The sequence below is a fragment of the Poecile atricapillus genome, chromosome 2, assembly GCF_030490865.1.
Source record: "Poecile atricapillus isolate bPoeAtr1 chromosome 2, bPoeAtr1.hap1, whole genome shotgun sequence".
NCBI classification, from domain to species: Eukaryota; Metazoa; Chordata; class Aves; order Passeriformes; family Paridae; genus Poecile; species Poecile atricapillus.
The window spans coordinates 27,673,522-27,692,920 of record NC_081250.1 but is presented as its reverse complement, the minus strand read 5'-3'; positions in this window follow the sequence as shown (position 1 = coordinate 27,692,920).

Genomic DNA, 19,399 nt, shown 5'->3' with positions numbered 1-19,399 from the left:
ATTTTGTGAGTTCTTAACTACAAAACAATATGTATCAGATAACTTGAAGAGGTGCCTGGCATGCTCAGGATCAATATGGAGTTTGTATCTCACTTTAAAACGTCAGCAAATCCCAAATTTGGAAGGCTCAGGTCTAACTAGCAATTTCACTGGCTATTGGCTTTTGGATCTGGCTCAACTTTACATTGTTCCAGGGAGCACAAAATGCACTGTGAAAAATACTCATAGCTTTCAGCTGTACAAACAGAAAGTAAGAACACCAAGTCTTTGCCTTTCACATTGTTTTAAATAATAGTGGCAGCCAGCCACATTGACCTGAATCATCACACAACAGGGGATGTGCCGGAAAAGGTCGAGAAAAATGGTTTTTGGAATAGCTTAGGGAGATACCACTGAGTTCTGGCAATTAATTTTCCTCAATACAATTATTTTCAAGAGAAATATTACAAGTAAATTTTAATTAGCATGGAGATTTTTATCAAATCAGAATTTTGCACCTGAAACTGCAGCAGTTTTTATTCAATACTTCCAGCCCTCAAACTAACTTATAAGGTCCCATGCAGGCAAGAATATTTTAAGGCTGCTGGGCAGAGTTTTTTCTCCTGCTATGATAGAAGCAACAGTCGAAATCAGTATGGGCTTTAGAAATAGTTCTCCATTACTGTAGTAAATAGACATGTTTCTGGTTAAAGACTTACTGCTTGGCAGAGCCCTTCCTCCATAGCTTTGACACAAACAGAATGGTTTGGGGTTTTTATCTCTTTACAGCTGTCATGATGAAAGAGAACATATCTCTGACTATCTGTTTGCTTTGTGTTATTTTCACTTTGAAAGCACATGTTAAAGATAGCATTGTAGAAAGAGAAATGGTAACAGTGTAAGGATCAAGCTCAGCCATAAATCCTCAAGGTCACCCTAAATATAATTTATTTTGTTTAACCTAAGATAATTAAAGGAAAACAGAATAAACAATAATATTAAAGTGTCACACCAAGTGTATTGTCTTGGGAAAAAAATGAAATATACGTGGTAAGAAGATGTAAAACTTAGAAGCGGTGCTTAAATACATACTTAAAATGTTACTGAAATGAGACTTTGAGGTTGGGATAATCAAGACAGGGTTCTTGTGATTATGAAAGAGTATTTTTGCAGTAAAGAGGTACAGAATGCACAACATCCAATACTACATGAACTGAATAGATTATGTCTAGATGAAGATTGCATGCTTAAACAGAGACACAGAAATTAATCAGTTCAGAAATACATGGTAGAGGGGTGGTATGGCAGTACTGTTGCTCGTAGGAGGGGTATGAAACAGAAATACTCAGATGGCAGAAGGAGAGAAGCTGAAATCATCACCTTTGGACTGAGTTATGGGACAGCTGCAAATAATATGAGCTCTTAGTTCTCATAGATCACTAAAGCAATGCAGTTTATACTTCTGATAGTGCATCAGTAAAGGAATCCAAGCAATGAATCTGCTTTCAAGTTGAGTTTTGTGGCTGGGATATGATAAGTGAGTCAAGACCTTGAAAGGTCTGGAGTTAGCAATCCATAAAGGAGCTGATTGCACCAGTGTGCAGCCTCCCAGGTCCTGCGAGCAAGAGACTTAGACCTTAGAAGTACCAGTGAAGAATTATATTTACTTCTAATTTTTTCCTAAGATGAATAGCAATCCACTAAAATTGTTTATCTGGAAAAACTTCAGGCTGCCCACATTTATTTCATCCTTCATGAATATAAGCTACTAATTCTGTGAATATTGAAGGTAATGAAGCCTGGTTTTCTACAGAGTTTCTTCTTGGTTGGCTATTATTTACCTGAATTGTATTTTCTGTTACGACTGCATATACCTAACATCTTCTACTGCACAGCATTTTGACAGCAACAAGCAAGCTGCCATGCTCAGAAGTGGAAATCTGTTGAAGTTTTCTGACTGGATAGGGAGTTATTTAATGTTGGCTCCGAAATGTTCAGTTCCCTGTATCTCCTGCCTGGTTATCTATTTCTATGAAATTTCTGTTAATATTATCTCTCAAACTCCACTGAAGATGAATAATGCTTTCAAGGTTATTGGAACTTGGGACAGACAGAGATTGCAAAAACCTTGTTTTCGTATAGCCTACCAGGCTGTAATTGGATGGCATCCTATCTGAATGCTGAGCTGGGAACAGAACTGTAAGCAATCTGCTTATCTGTAAGGAACCTCCAAGTCCAGAAAAACAAACAAACAGACAACAAAAACAAACCCAAACAAACATGAAAACTGTAATCCCCATCTCATCTAAAGTATAAAGAATGGGGCATTGTGTCCATTTGTCTGTTGCTGGTGCTAAAGAAGATATTTATGATTTCCTGTAACTACTTTAAGTTCATCTTTACTTCATTGGGAGTATTGTATATAAGGAAAAACAGGCTTTGCAGAACCATTATAGTTGTTTCTGTGGATTGGGTTCCTCCTCCACCTTAAATAATCCAGGGAATAGTTATGTTGTCATGTTTTTTTCCTAAATTTCTCTTTAGTTTATGAGGACACAGGAAAGAAAATGTTAGTTCCCTGTACTACAGTTTTCTTATCAAGAAATTTTGGAAAAGAGATCCGAATTAACCAGACAAAAATAAGAAATCTAATTTTCAGTGATTTTACCCTTTTTTCCTGTTTTTTTGCAAGTCACTCTAGTACTAGGATGCACTAGACTGATTTATAAGGGTTTGCAACAGTGACTTAATTGCAGTTTTGCCAAATATGCTAAGTTTCATCATTGAAGGGCAGGTAAAGTCACACTCAAGCCAAAACAAAAAAAAACCAAAAAACAAACCCAAACCCTAATACTAATGTATATTAAAATTTATAGTAATGTGTATTAAAAAAAAAATTCCACTGTTTTATTTTGAACTTTTAAAAGTTCTGTTCTGAAACATCTTTTTTTCCCCCCTAAAGTGTTATGTGTACTTGAGAATTTCTGCTTTTAATAGTATGGTAAATATTTTAGACACAATACTTGAATGTAATTTGTCACAGATACTTTAAATGCTCTGTATTTTCTGATGGTGGGGCCTGAGCACTGAGTTATTTTGCATGAATAAAACATAAGCGGTATTTTATAACTGATGTGTTTCTGATACATTGCATAGCTACAAGTAGCTGTCATTGTTGCAACAGTCCAGGGTCTTCTGCTGTGTATACTTTATAGTTGCTCTTTGTTCATCACATGTGCACAAACCTTAAATTCTGCATTAGTTGACAAATGAAGGAGATGATTATATTCTGTAAGAACATGGTTTTGCCCATTCCTCCACAGCTCTGATTCTGTATAAGAATGTGTCACACTTGCTGCAATACATGCTTCCTATACCTTCTGGGGAAAACGGCCCCTGTTTCTCCTGTTTACATATTCTCACCCTTCTTTTTGAAAAAAGCATTACCTGAATATTGGTGAGGAAAAACTAAAAATGACAAGAATCCACAGATCTAGACAAAAAATAGATCTTTGGATCAATTGGGTGAATGTTCTTCTGATTATACTTTTAATGCTTTTGAATGTCTTCTTTCAGAACTAGGTTTTTATTTAAGAACCATTTGTCTTTACCTTTGAGGAGTGACATTGGGTGGCAGATGTGGCCACCTTCAGCCATGCATATGGGCATAGAATAATATTATTGTGAGCAGTCCCATTGATCTGAGACTCATCTAATTTACATTTGATTTACATAGTGCTGCAGTTTCTGATGGAGCGAAGTACAAACAAGGATATTCTATCTTTATTATTTCTAATGCTTGACTTGTCTAGCTTTATTCAAATTTGCTTTCTGCAGAGCTAAACCTACTACTGAGAGTCTTTTTAAATTGTGTAGCTCCTCAGGGGAAGACTTCAACTACCAATGGAATATTTGGCCTTTAAGCATTCAAAGTTATTTAAATTTTAAAAAGAATATGTTTTAAACACATATTTGCGAAAAGTAATGGCATATATATGAGTTACATAAACCTCTGAGAAGATCTAGTTTCATGTTTTTGGAAAGTTGTGTGTGATGCTGACTGTCTCTCACTTCACTAACAACAAAATCAGTATGACACAATGCAATAAATAAATGGGTTTTGCTATTTTTTAATATTTTTATTTAAGTTGATCAGCACCAAGAAAATCCATTTTTAGTTTAAAAGTTCCCATATTGTTCTTCAAAAACCCCTCAGGAGAAATGTAGTATTGAGTTCTCCATCTTTCGTTTAGTACTCTTCCACCTGATGTAAGACTCAGGACTCAATCTGTGCAACCCTCTGCACAGTTTATTCCATTATTTATGTAAAGATATTGATTATGGCATCAGTCTTACAGATACATGAAGTATTTTTCTGAGCCACAAAATATGAGAAATGGTACCTGTAACAGATAAGTAAGAGATAACAGAAGGTGCAGCATCAGGAGCAAAAATGTGAACAAATAACATTGAGTAAAATATTTCACATACGGCCTAAAGCCTGTTCCTGGCATTATAGCTTAAGTGTTCTTTATTGTATGCATTGCAGCAGTAAATATCATATTTATCAGTAGCATATGTCAAGACATCTTTGATAGCCTGCCTATTGTAGCAAAATGATAGGCTGTTTTGTCAACTGTTAAAATCACGCTGTGTTAGCCTGCCAGCAAACCAACCTGCAAATGCATAGGTATTTTGGGAGTGCTGTTCAAAACACTACCAGTGTAATGATTTTGTCATTGTGGTCATGTCTAGCCCCACGCAGCCTCTTCTGCAAATTTGCCAGGTGAAGGTGCCAGAAGATGCGAGTTTTTATTTCTTGGAAAACAGATAGAGGCAACCAGTTCACAGAGGCTACTTTCATTTCTAGAGGTTTAGCTTTCCAGCAATTACAATTTTTACTTATTACTAACTGGACCAGAGCCAGAAGCTTTGTAAGAGATTTAGAAATGTGTGTCTTAGAAATGGAACACCCTGAATTCCCTTACTTCTTAACAGGGTCTTCCACATAATGGTAATTTTTCATTCTCACACACTCAAGTGGTCTTTAGCTTTAATACTTCATTTAATAAACAAAAGCTCTTTTTTTTCCTATGTCCATCTCTTATAGGTTTTATATTAGAAAACATTTTTTATTTTAAAAAACTGCATCACAGTTCGTGAAGGCAGATGAAAATAAATGTGTTTTAAGCAACTGTTCAGCTAAAGCTTATACTCTAAAGTTTACTTTATTTCTTTAGAAAAATACTTTGATAATAATTTTTAGTTGGGACATTTACTGTGCCAAAGTGCTATCAGAGACAGTGTTCATATTTCTGTTGTAATATGCTCTGCAGTATTTTAGTGGAATACATATAGAAGAGATAGAACTATTTTAATTTATCATGACCATCAAAATAATTTGTCATGGAAAAGATATAATTGCATATAATATATAATATATAATCATATAATTGCATTGTGATCATCTTAGTAAGTATAATTTGTTATGTCTGATTTTTTGTCCACTTTTGCACTTCTTCAAAATAGGATCCTATTAAAATATTTTTCATTACTGTCATGAGAACTGCAATGAAATATTTTATTGATAATTTAATCAAGCTATTATTGTATAATATCTTACTGCAAAAGTAGTTCAGTCTGTATGGTGGGTTGACTCTGGTTGGATGCCAGGTACCCACCAAAGCCATTCTATCAGTCCTCTCCACAGCTGGACAGGGGAGTGAAAATATAGCAAAAGGTTTGTGAGCTGAGAAAAGGAGAGGGAGAGTTCTCTCCCCAGATAGCATCACAGGCGAAAGAAACTGAACTTGGGGATGTTGACTGAATTTGTTGCTAACAGAATGAGAGCAGGATAATGAGAAATAAAATAAATTTTAAAACCACCTTCCCCCCACCCCTCCTTCCTTCCCAGCTCTACCTCCTCTCAAGCTTCCCCTCCTACCTCCCAGCAGTGAAAGAAGATAGAATGAGGGTTATAATCAGTGCATCACATGTTGTTCCTGCCACTGCTCAGGGAGAGGGGTCCTTCCTCTGTTCCACCATGGGGTCTTTCCCAGAGGAGACAGTCCTTCATTAACTTCTCCAGTGTAAGTCCATCTCATGTAGGTCACTCTTCCATGGGGTGCAGTCCTTCAGGCTGCTCCAGGATGGGTCCCCCACGGGGTCACACATCCCACCAGGAGACCTGCTCCACCATGGGCTCCTCTCTGCACAGGTCTGCAGGTCCCTGCCAGGAGCCTGTTCCAGCACAGGCCTCCCATGGGTTCTCAGCCTCCTCTCAGGTATCCACCTGCTCCAGCTCGGGCTCCTCCACGGGCTGCAAGTGGATCTCTGCATCTGTGGGGCACAGCTGCTTTACCATGGGCTACAGCACAGGCTGTAGGGGAATCCAGCTTGGGCACCTGGAGCTGCTGTCCCTCCTTCTCCACTGGTCTTGGTGTCTGCAGAGCTGTACTTCTCACGTATTCTTACTCCTCTCTTCCCTGGTGGCAATTATGTCTGCACAATAACATTTTTTTCTTACCACAGAAGCAATACTATCATTACTGATTGGTTCAGCCTTGTCCATCAGCAGGTTGTGCTGGAGCTGCCTGGCACTACCTCTGGCAAACAGGGGGAAAACTTTGTCAGCTTCTAACAGAAGCCACTCCTGTAGCCTCCCCCACTACCAAAACCTTGCCACAGTAATCTAATATAGCCTAGATGGACTTTTTACAAAGCACACGTTCCTATAGAATAGTGTCTTTAGGCAGTACATAATGACAATGTATTCATTCCTGTAATACCCAACGTAATTTAACTATTTTTAAAGGAAGCAGAGAATTCTATTCCAACAAAGAGCAATGCCATTTCTAAACATGATAGTACCATATGAAACTATTCATGTATTTTTTGTTCTGTAATACAGGAGAGAGGTTTAGTTGTTGAATGGCACAGTGGAGATTTGAAGAATACAGACTTTAGCTTCTTAAAGATTAAACTTTTCTCTTTTTCTTTCTAATGTATCATGCTTATTTCAATATGTACATAGTGCTCACAGGTCTTATTCTAGATAGAGTATTATTAATTCATAATTCATTGCTTCTCTGTTGCTATGGCTTTAGATTTCAAAAATTAACCTCTACATTTTCCTTCCTTTTTTGAGTGTTGGATACCACAAATAATATGAATTTGTTGCTAAATAGATTAGAGAATTTCCATTTTATCTTGCAGCTGTGAGCCTCACAGAGCTTTGGTTGACCTTAAGTATTGTCTTAGCAAAGGATCCAGTAACAGGATTATAAACCTCCAGTTAAAGGTTTGGCGTCTCAGATAAAGAAACAATCATTAAATAATAAGTAGATCTAACTGTGCACTTAATTTCTAGATGTTTAGTATGTTGTGTGTCCTGTAATCTTTTAACAACCAGTTTCCCATGTATATACATATCCTAAATAGTGTCGCCATAACTGGGAAATAATCTAAAATAACCAGAAATAATTTTATGCCAGCTGTGAATGGAAAAACAGCTGTATAACATTTGTATGAAGTCTGAGGAAGATTTTAGCAGTGGTGAAAATACCCCTTTGATTAATTACAAGTAATTCAATTAATAGCTAACTTGTTTGAAATTAGAACCAGTGTTGTAACACAGGTAGCCTGAACATTCAAATGAAAATGTATATTTATGTTTGTGCATAAGGCAGAGTAGATGACATTAATTTGGAATAAATTAGACCATGAGAAAATAAAACTTAGAGGTGAACATGTTTAAAAACGTATATAATTACTGATTAGGTTGTTTGGAAAATGGGGGAAAAACAAAATGCTTGAACGACAGATTTTATGAATTGAGGAGTTCACAGCTTATTTTGGAAGTGTGAAGGTTTCACTGATGAAACACCGTTACTGAAATCTGTGTTTCTGAGAATGTTTATGTGCAAAGTAGAGTGTTTGGACATTTCTGTTAGCAAGCGTGAAGAGCAAGAAGATTTTATCACTCAATTTAAATTAAACATATGGAAAAAGTTGGCTTACATTTTTCCAGTCTGCTGATTCGATTTTCTTTCACGTAATTTCATACTCTGTGAGAAGAATAATGTTCTTCAGGGAGGACACACAGTATGAGGATAGGTGGACTCTGGTGGGCAGGGATATCTAGCTAACAACTAGTCACCTTAAAAAAGAAGGACAAGAAGCAAGAGGAGCATTAAATATTGGTACAGCAACACTGAGGAAGAGGAGATAGCAAGACAATAAGAAATACAGGGGTCCTCTGGACACTGACTGATGGACTCTAAAGCATGACCTTGAAGAGGTTCAACCAGAAATTTGTTGCTGAAAGAACAAAGAAAGCAAGAAACAAGACTATCATAGAGCTCATGCAGAGGTGCAAGCATCTAATGGAACATTTGAAGGGACTTCAGAAGTTTTGCAAAACTTACTAAGGTGGATTGAAGGAATGAACAAAAGTTATTGTATCGCATAGAAAAGGGGCCAAATGCAGGGAAAGGAAAAGAAGGTGAAGAACCAGATAGGAATGAATGGAATAAAGGAGAGGACAATAAAATGAAGTGGTCATGAGTGAAACAAGCTGTTTGCCATTACAATTCCCTGGCTAAACCTTTGGGCTCAATTACTTCAGTGTAGCTTATCATGCAGTTAAACTATTGTTTCCATCTGGATGTGTCTGATCAACAGGGAGCTTTACAACAGACTAGCTAGTGGCTGGGATGAGCATTCAGGGTGCTGACACATGTACTCTGAAGCCACATAGAAGGGGCCCATAGTTCCAGGGAACAGCAGCTGGAGAGATGGGTCAGCAGGCAGAGGGGCCCATCTGTGTGTGTGTGTCTGAACAGCACGGCTGGAGTAGCTGGCAAGCTGAGTAAGAAGACTGTGAGCTTGGCACTGGAGGGGTTGGGGGTCTGGTAGTTGGTGACTGAAGGGACCACAGATCTGGACCAGCAAGCCTTGTGTGTGTGTGCTAGCAAGTATTGGGCCTGGTTAGTTGGCAAGTAAGGCATGATCAGGTCACTGGTTTTGTTACTGTTCATGTTAGTGCTTTTGGTGCTTTTGGCTGTGCAGGGGCCAGTGAAGGCACTGCCATCTCTTTGGGTTGCTCTGTGCTGCCAGATGTATGTCTGTGCACATTTGGGATTGCTGCCTAGACAAACTTCTGGACCTGGGAAAGGCCACAGCAGCATACTCAGCATCAGGAAGAAGCCCTGCAGTGTTACAGCGCACCAGACTTAGCTTACCTTAACAGCCAGCTCCATGTCCCTGTGTCTGTGTAACTACACCATGTCTTGGCTGTGTACAAACAAGAGCTGCATGCTGGCAGATGCACTTGTCTGTATGGACAAGTCAGTATGTCAGTAATTTGTGGCCTTGCTTTTTAGTTGATTCTCAGAGGTGGTGACAATGATTTTATAAACATACATATGACCCAGAATTTGAAAACTTTCCGGAGATAAGTGAAGTTAATGTGCAAGTGCAACAGAGAAGTCTGAAATGTCTGTCTGAAATGTAGGTGCATTTATAGGAGCCCTATTCATATATTACAGTAGCACATTGATTTAATGTCTTATTTCAAGTCCACCTTATGGATCTCTGGGAATGACATAGCTTTTGCCATCAATATGATCAGACTGAGAAGTTGTTTTTCTGTCCTCATTTTTATTCCCAAATGTACACTTTTGACACTTGATTTGTGACAGCTGACACCTCAAAGCTTATATATGGCTCAAGAGTTAAGCAGCACAGGGCCAGACAGAATGAGCTAGCTATAATCTCTCAAACATACAATACTCTCTGACATTGAGGGTGAAAATCATCAGCTTGTGAATAGTGTCATATAGAAAAAATACTAAAATTAAGTAGAAAATTACTTGACTTTTCACTTAGAGAATATTACACTTTTAAACTGCCTGGTATATATTTTTCATCCCTCTCTCTTTCTTTTCAAGGATATAGCAATAAAAATTTTCTTCCTGTATTTCAAATTCACTCACATGTCCCTGTTGAAGAAGAAAAGGAAGGGAAGGGAAGGGAAGGGAAGGGAAGGGAAGGGAAGGGAAGGGAAGGGAAGGGAAGGGAAGGGAAGGGAAGGGAAGGGAAGGGAAGGGAAGGGAAGGGAAGGGAAGGGAAGGGAAGGGAAGGGAAGGGAAGGGAAGGGAAGGGAAGGGAAGGGAAGGGAAGGGAAGGGAAGGGAAGGGAAGGGAAGGGAAGGGAAGGGAAGGGTCAAATTCTTTCCCAGCAAGTTTTCTGTTTTCAGTGCTGCACTAGAAGAAGGGACAACTAAACTACAAAGACAGACTTTGTTTTCTGCATTTGCCTGGAAATAATATAGTTTAAATGAAGGCAGAATTTATCAGGCTTTTTTACCAGGAAAGGAAAACTGAAGTCGCTACACCCTTAGTTACTATACCAAACTTTTATATCTGTTTAAAATCAGTTTTCTAAACTGTAAAACGGTATTTTTCCTGATGGGAAGAAACATATTTTCTATCTTGAAAAATTCAGAAGCTGATTTTGAAGGTTTGGAAATGTTTAATTCCACTACTAAGTGTGATCATATATAGATGATGTTTTTAATGCCTTAGTATTGATCAGATTGGAGTTTGGGTGAGAATGGGCTACCTTCCTCCAATAAAACAAGTTATGGAAAAGATTTTGTAGGTAAAACGTAACTGATGACCACTAAAAATGTACAGATGTGTAAGAGGGTTAGAAGAAAAGACAAATACATTATTTCTATATACATTATGATCAGATAAGTATGTTTCGAGAGCAGCTACAGTCACAATTTGGAGAGTGAAACCTGGGTGCATGGGAAAGGCTATTTCAACCTCCTTGAACTGGAAAATTTGCAATAATGCATGAAAGCAATCCCCAGACACTGAAAGGATTTTTTGTGTCAGAAAGTCAGAAGGCCTTTCAAAGAAGACAAATTTCACAGAATTGTAGACTCATGATTATAATCATAGAATCATAGAGTACTTTAGGTTGGAATGGACCTTTAAAGGTCTTGTAGTCTAACCCCCCAGCAGTGAGCAGGGACATCTTCAACTCCATCAGGTTTCTCAAAGCCCAGTCCAGCCTGACTTTGAATATTTCCAGGGATGGGGAATCCACCATCTCTCAAGGCAATCTGTGTCAGTCTCACCACCCTCATAATAACAAATTTCTTCCTTATATCTAGTTTAAATCTACTCTCATTTAGTTTAAAATCATTACCCCCTGTCCTATTGCAATAAGCCCTACTAAAAATTTGTCCCCATCTTTCTTATAGGTCCCTTTACATATTGAGAGGTCTCCACTGGAGCCTTCTCCAGGCTGAATGACTCCAAGTCTGCACAGGAGATGTGCTTAATGTCTCTGATCAACTGGCCCTCCTCTGAACTTGCTCCAACAGGTCCCTACCCTTCCTGTGTGGGGACCCCAGAGCTGGATGCAGGGCTCCAGGTGGGGTATCACCAGAGCAGAGCAGAGGGGCAGAATCCCCTCCCTCCCCTGCTGCTTTTGGTGCAGCCCAGAACACATTTGGCTTTCTGGGCTGCAAGGGCACATTGCTGGGTCATGTCAACGTTTCATCCACCAGTATCCCCAAATCTTTCTCTGTAGTGCTTCTGGCAGTCTCTTCATCCCTATAGTTGATACCAGGGGCTGCGCTGGCCCATGTGCAGAATTCATTAGGTTCACATGGACCCACTTCTCAAGCTTGTCCAGGCTCCTCTGGATCCCATCCCATCCCTCAGGCAAGTCAGTCACAGCACTCTGCTCTGTGCTCTCTCAGCTTGCCGAGGGTGCTCTCAATCCTGCTGTCTGCTGCTGATGAAGACATTAAACAGTGCTAGTCCCAGTCTGGACTCCTGAGGGACAGCACTTGTCACCAGTCTCTGGGCATTAGCCTCACTTCTGGTAATCAGCTGCCTCATGCATCAGGGATCAGAGGCAAGACTTTTCTCCACAAAACAGATCAATAAACAGGTTTCAGTAGAAAGAGACATAAATATACTCTGAATGTTTTGTTTCATTTAAGAATGTTTAAACAAGGATCAAAACCAAACACAGTATCAGGAAAAGGCTTGCTTCCCTTCAGTAGGACGGCTGTTTTTCATTTTGACCTACTAAAGAGAAGCCGTATTGTTTGGCTTACAAGAGTCCAGGTCAGAAAACTGAGATGTTTTATGATCCCATTGGGATGGTATCAATCTCACTGAAGTTTATAACCCAGTAGTGAAAACTACTAATTTACAATCATGTTTTTAAAATAAAATACCTATTAAAGTATTTTGTGGTTGGTTCAGTACTGCAGCTGAGTGCCAGCTGTGCTGAGCACACACCTGTTCTTAGTTTAAGTTATTTTATTGCATTTCTATGTCTTACTAAGGATTACAAATAACTGTAAATTCTGAACTCCCAAGAAGAGTAGTTTGGAGTTTGCTCCAAATACCTGTTTGGTGAGCACCAGGCATCACTCAGAGCTGTAGCAGGTGATGCTCAGGGGCTGTTCTTGTCTCTGGACATGAAGTACATTATGAAGGCTAAGTCTTCTTTTGGATATGGATGATATTCTAAGCACTTTTCAAATTCAGAGTTTAAGTTTGCTTTGAAGATCTCAGAAGAAGCCAAGCAAGCAGAAGGAGATTGAAATCACAAACTGAAATTTGTTTTTTAAACTTTGAGGTATTAATGCAGGATAGAAGTCCAAGTTTGCTTTTCTTTTTTCTTTTCTTTTTTTCTTTTTTTTTTTTTTTGTCTTGTGTAAATTTTAATAATAAAGGGTCTGCAGGTTTATCTTTGTAAAGTCCCTCCCCTTTGCATTCACTAACTCTACTGTCTGCCTGTACAAGTGCAGGCTGAGCAATAGCAGAATACTTCTGCTGACTGGGGTTGGGTGACTTCAACAGAGGGAGAATCCTTCTGCAGTGCCCTGTCTGAGTATTCCATCAGTGCCATCAGTGGTACCAGTTAGCACTTGTGAATCCTCTTCCAGCGCAGCATTTTGGTGCCTTATAGTCACTGATACCTCAGACTGAATGTACTGGGTGAATTTTTCTTTCTTTTGTTTGTTTCTTCAAGCTGTTAAGGTTAAAATAAATGATGTATTCTTTAACTTTCTAGCCATAAATTTTTTAAACTTGATTATGTTTGCTTTTAGATAACAAAAACTTCCTTAAACTAAGCTGTGTAACACAAGCAAAGATAAGAGTTTTCTTTGAGGTCTGATTATGGCTTTGGACAACACTTTAAAGCCTACTAACAATTGTAAATCAATATATGTCAATTAAATGTACATGTGGCTGCCAGAACAAATTTGTTCTATATTTATTTACTCAGTTTGGCTGCTACCAGTTATTTCACCTTTTATCAAATACAAGCAGCATGAAGCTAACAATGAATAATGATGCAAATGTAACGATCCTATTGACTGAGTCTGATTCGTTGCTTGAGAGAGATTGACTGCACCTACTGAAACAGAAGATACTTAGGTAATGGACTTAGATGAAGTAAATATCAACTGAAACTCTTACAGAATGGACATCATGGTATTCTCCTCCTGAGAATATCTAGATAATAGTCAATTCTTGTCAGCAGCTGCACCACAGCCCTGCTTCTGGGAACATTAAGGTTCACCATCATAATGGCCTCAGCTCAGAAAGTTCAGAAGTACCACAGAATGAAAACACAAGGTAGTTTCACTTCAAAATACTAAAAATAGTTTACGGCTATGGTTTTCCTCAGCCTTATGAAAGATACAGCCCCTTCTTTCTTTTTCTTTACCAGTTGCATGGGCAGGTTTCCTGTGCCTTGATTTCAGCCCTGCCTGTGATCCTACACTTAAACAGTGAATATAGAGAGCTGTCAAGTACAGCACTATTCACCCATAGGAACAAATGGGGAATCAATACTGCCTGAACTCATTATCTGCTGGTGCATCTGCATTGCTTGTATAAATTGTTATTCCTAATAAGTGACTAACTCAGCATCCATTTGTCTGCATTAATGTGATTATTTCGAGATTTTTCTCTATTTCCAACAATCCTTCAGACAACTGCATAATTACAGGAAGGTATTATCTCTGTGATATTATGGCCAAGTTAAAATGTGTGATGGGAACTTTGATTCATACACTAGAAGTGCTCTTTCCGCTTATGCTTCAAAGATGTGTGAATAAGACTTTCCTCATGTGTTCAACGGCCGGTGCATATGAAATCCCATCTTCCTTATGCAAAAATAAGTCCAGTCATTTATTTACATGAACACTGGATCATTCAGCCATCTTCAATGCTATATTTTAAAAATAAATTTATAAGGTAGACTTGTCAGTTTTCTAAGCTTGGGAGGCGACTGCCAGTTGTGGTGCCCCAGACTGACATCCAGCTTGCAGCACCAAATTGGCTAGGGGCCTCACCCTTCACCTGCCCCTGTGCTAGGACTCTGTTGGGTACATTGCTGTAATTTGAGTAAGAGAGGCCTGTATGCAGAGGGTAAGAATGAAATATAAGATCTGGTAGTAATGCTCTTTCTTCAGCACTAGCAAGACACAACCATTGCTGATTTGCCAATAGGTTGTATTAGGTGTAATCGAGCTAACTTTCTATAAGCTACAAAAGCAGAGTAGTTCCAGTAGAATACGCTGTAGTCTCCTGAGGTTCACTTACATGGACTTTTATCTGCCCATGTACCTGCAGATACAGTGACAAAATGGTCTTTTTGTTCCTGTGGTTTGCACAGAGCAATGCAATCTGTTCGTTGCTATAATAGACATTAATCATTACTCATACATATGTGTGGAGTATTCATTTATTGGTCAATCTGACTTTGATAAGAGGCATCATTATTACAGTCTCCATGAGTTAATGAAGTGGTAAATGCTTCTGTTACAAGTCTTGGAAAGGAAAGCTAAAGAAAGGGGTGAGATGAAGCATTGAAACTTACATTGAGCAATTCACTGTTTTGTTTTGTTTTTTTAATGAAACCTTTTTAATAATACAATTACTTATATTTTTATACATTTTGCTTGCATGGTTTTGGGGATTTTGTTGTTTTTATTTTTTTGTTTGGTTTTTTGGGTTTTTTTTTGGCAAAAATAAGAATTTACATTATCTGATATCAAAGCAAAAAGGCATCCTCCATATTTTATCCACAGAATAGAGATAGGGCAGCTTGCTGACATGCAGCCAGATTCAGACTCATCAGAGTTCCTCCATCAAGAAGTCCCACACAAATAGGAGAATATATGATTTAGTTTTTATCTTCTTTCCCTTTTGGATGATTCCACCCAGGCTCTCAGCCTGGATTCTGACACTGAAAGGCTTACACTTGTACTGATCTGCATACATGTGAGATGCTTCTGTGAATACAAGGCCAAAACCTGAAAGGCTTTGAGTCAGCAGTGTTGTTCATGTGCATAAAACTGTGCCAACATCTGCAAGATCAAGGCTCAGGGGAGCAATTAGCACAGATGGTTTTGTGCGGTGCCTATCTGTGTGTTAGGGCCTGGCCTGGGACCAGCTCCTCATTGCACAGTGGTCAGTGAGTAACGTTTCATATCAGCTCTAGTTTACTTCTGCTCTGAACTGAACTGGAAATGATGAAATGGGATTTGACCTCTTAATGGGCCCATTTCTCTTTCCAAAAATTTGAAATGCTAATACATTATTTTTTTTATCAACTTATTTGAAATTAATTTGAAAGTCACGCTCTGGCTACTATTCCTTTTATTATACATACTCATCAAATATATAGTAAGGATAATTGAACTAAATGAATATTTGAATATTTTCATGGTCTAATTCACTGTAGTTCTCCTCTGGCTTGAGTTAGCATGGTCTGGGTTTTGGTTTTGTTTTGGTTTTTTATTGTTTTTTGTTTGAGCTTTTTGTGTGGGGTTTGTTTGTTTGGGGTTTTTTTGTGGGTTTTGTGGTTTTGGGGAGTTTTTTAGTTGGTTTTTTTTTTGGAGCAGGAGGCATTTTTTTATTCTCACTTCTTTGAAAGAGGGTTTCAGGTTCTCCTATGTTACACAAATCTTCCTCCTTCCTCAGAGGCGGAGTATAACTCATGTTAGGACTACAAGGCCATTTTTTGCATGTGTGTGGCCTTTCCTTCCTGAAGGCCCAGTAAGTGACTTTTGGTCTCCAGTTTATTCCTTTGAGAACACATAATACTTTCAATGTATAATTCAACTAAATTAGCAAATCTTGTTTCATTAGAACCCCCTCACTAAATGAGCAGGGAGCCTAATTAGATGTCAGCCCCCTGGGGTACACCAGCACCTGCAGAAGCAGGCTTAGATCTCAGGTGTAAGCCTGGGGGTGATTTATCTCTCCCCTCCCACCCCTTCCCTTACCAGACTTGTTATTTTACCTTTAAATGCTGATGGATTGCCAGCTCCTGAGCTGTGATGGATTCTGTGTGGCAGGGTGGGTGACAGTGAAGCAGCTGTGCAAGAACAAAGACTGGTTTGTTGGTGCTTGTGTGATTCTATGGTTTTTTTCTTTTCATGGCAGCAATTTAGACATGCAATAATTTGGCAGTTTTGTACTTATATTGGACTTCTGCACCCAATTTGTGAGAATAGTAAAATTTTGACATCTCTTTAAAACAAGAATGTTTATAACATAAGCATTTCTTTTTATAGATAAAAACAAAAAATGTATAAACATATATTTTTAAAGAGTATATTTCTACTATTCTTCATTAATCCACTAATCTTTTCCATCTTAGTACAGGGAAAATAGAGTAACAGAACACAGATGAGGAGAAAGGTGTGGTGGGGAGAAAAGCATAGTGAAAGGAAATTAATCATGAAATTATCTATGTACAATACTTTCAGATTTTTTTGTTGTTCAGAAGACTTTCTACAATACTTGCTTGCAAAATGCTGTTTTCTGCATATAATAAGGAATACTTCTACTGTCTGTCAATAACTTGAAGTACACACTGCAGTTGGATGGATAGGATACTTCAATGTTGGTATTCTTATTTAAACTAATACGCAAAACTCCAATCATTCCAAAGACAAAGGAGACCAAGGGCAAAGTATTAATTAACATGTGAAAAAGGTTGCTGGGGGGAAAAAAACCATATTAGCATCTAATGTGAATTAGAAATGAATAAATTTCTGGAATAGTTAAAATGATTTAATATTTACAGCTTTTTTCAATAATTGAAATTATGCTGCCAAGTTTTTAAAAACCACTTCTGCTCTCAGTGAGGTGACACCATGAGAATGACTTCCAGTGTTTGTTCTTTAGTCTTCTTTATAATTCTTCTAGCTTTACTTTGTAACTGATCACAGTAAAAATGTGGTCATACTCCTACGCCCCTTAAAGATAAACTACTCTGACTATTTGCATTAATCTTCAATACACTGTCAGCATATGGCTTCACTAATAAAATATATACACAGACAATATAAAATGGAACTTTTGTTTTGGTTTTTTTCGTACAATTGAAAATATGCCTGAACTTTTAACCGTGTTATCAGAAAAAAAATAAATATTGGTGTAACTACTATTATAGGGGGAAAAAAAAGAAAATACAGAGAAAGCAATATGGAGTTAATAGAAAACTCAGTGAATTAATGGGTTCTTCTGACAGCAATTTTATATCAAAGAAACAAGTCTGTGCTCTATGATGGTAAACAACAAGGAACCACAGAAATTGCCAAGTTGCCTTCTAATTCTCAATTATTTTTCAGGTAAAAGAAAAAAAACACTCAGAGACTTCTTAGGTTCTTCAGCCTTGGATGTGTCACAGCTCGATCTCAGTCTTATTACAGATTGTCTGTGCAAGGCTATATAAATAACCAAGGCTTCACAACTGAAGTGTATTTTCATTCCTATTTCTCCCTTGTCTGTAACAAATTTATTCTTTTTCTCTGTGTGTTGCTCTGAGTTGAAATTGGATTTTTGATTACATATTAAATTTAAAGGCTAACAGTTTCTGAACAGAAAGGAAATCATGCTTAAAAAGAGGAAGAGAAAATGGAAAGGAGACTGTAAAGTGAAGATTTGACTTTACCTAATGCTGGCAAACAATGTTTACTTAATGTTGGCAAAAGGCCAGTCAAACCTCATGTTAGCAGGTGCCTTTTTCCACCTAAATGATTTTTATTTATGGAAAAAAATAAATCTTATGAACTTCCAAGAACTAAACTCTAGTCTGAATGAAAGATAATTTTAGATCAAATATTGATGTAAAAAAAATTAGGAAAAAACATTATGTCCAACACAAGTTGGAGAGAGGGTTTCTCCTATTGTATTTTCAAATATTTAACCTACCTGAAAAACCAGCTGATTTTCTTTTTTTTTTAAACCTGCACAGAGTGTGAGTTTTCTGGGGAATGCCTTCTACAAAGTTCTACCTATCTGTAGTTCCATAGTGCATGTGCATGCACAGATTGAGTTTGTGAAGTAAGTTTTGAAAAATATTTCTGGATGTTTTATAGATGTGGAGATGAATTCTTGTATTTCATATTCAAAATGCTGTGAACTGAATTCTTCATTAAGTATGGCCTTTCCTATTGCTCATTTCCACTGTGAGAAACTGGTGACATACTTAAGGTCTGTGTTTATCCAGTATATCAACAGATGATTTACTAGGAATTCCACCTTCTTCAGGAATTGCACTTTCTCCTTAAGCAATTCATCTTCCTGTAGCAGAATCCTTATGTGTGTTCCAGTCAACAGAAGGCATGGGTTACTTATTATAATTAGTTGTCTAAAGGGCTCTGATACTCAGTATGCTTTATGTTCTTATTCACCCAGACAAGCACAGAAGAGGAAAAAGTAAGGCTACGTGGCTGGAAGAGAAATGACAGATTACATCTCTTACTCCTCAGAGACATAAGGAATTCGTTATACTATTTATTTCAGGAATTGTTAAATAGGACTGAAGATATTCTCCAATATTACCCTTCGGATTCACTAATCTTACAGAACAAAATAAATGTTTCCTGTGCTTATAAGATTCTTTTTGTACTCAGAGCATGGCTATGCAGTAGAACTAAAGCACCATAATGAACCAAAAATACTGTTTAGCCAAATGTTTATTGGCAGGATTTAGGAAGTAACATAAATTAGTTGAAGTCCATTAATGTTCTAGGACCTGTTTTGGGATACAATATCTGTGGCAGATTATATACAAGGATGATGTGACTGTCAAGCAAATTAAATGAATCATCTCCAGTGTGTGAAGTGACAGAATAATGAAATTTAAATACAAATAATGACTTCATTTATCTTAATTTATGGTCTGCACCCTAAATCAGGTGCTGGTATGAGATAAAATAGTCTGAAACATGACACTTCTGTAAATTCTGGTAAATGGTCTATTCACCTTTTTTTTTTTTTTCTGAAGGATGCTTATTTAAATGCCAATTATATGTTTGATCAGAACAGAGCTAAACAGTTCTAGTAAACCTAAA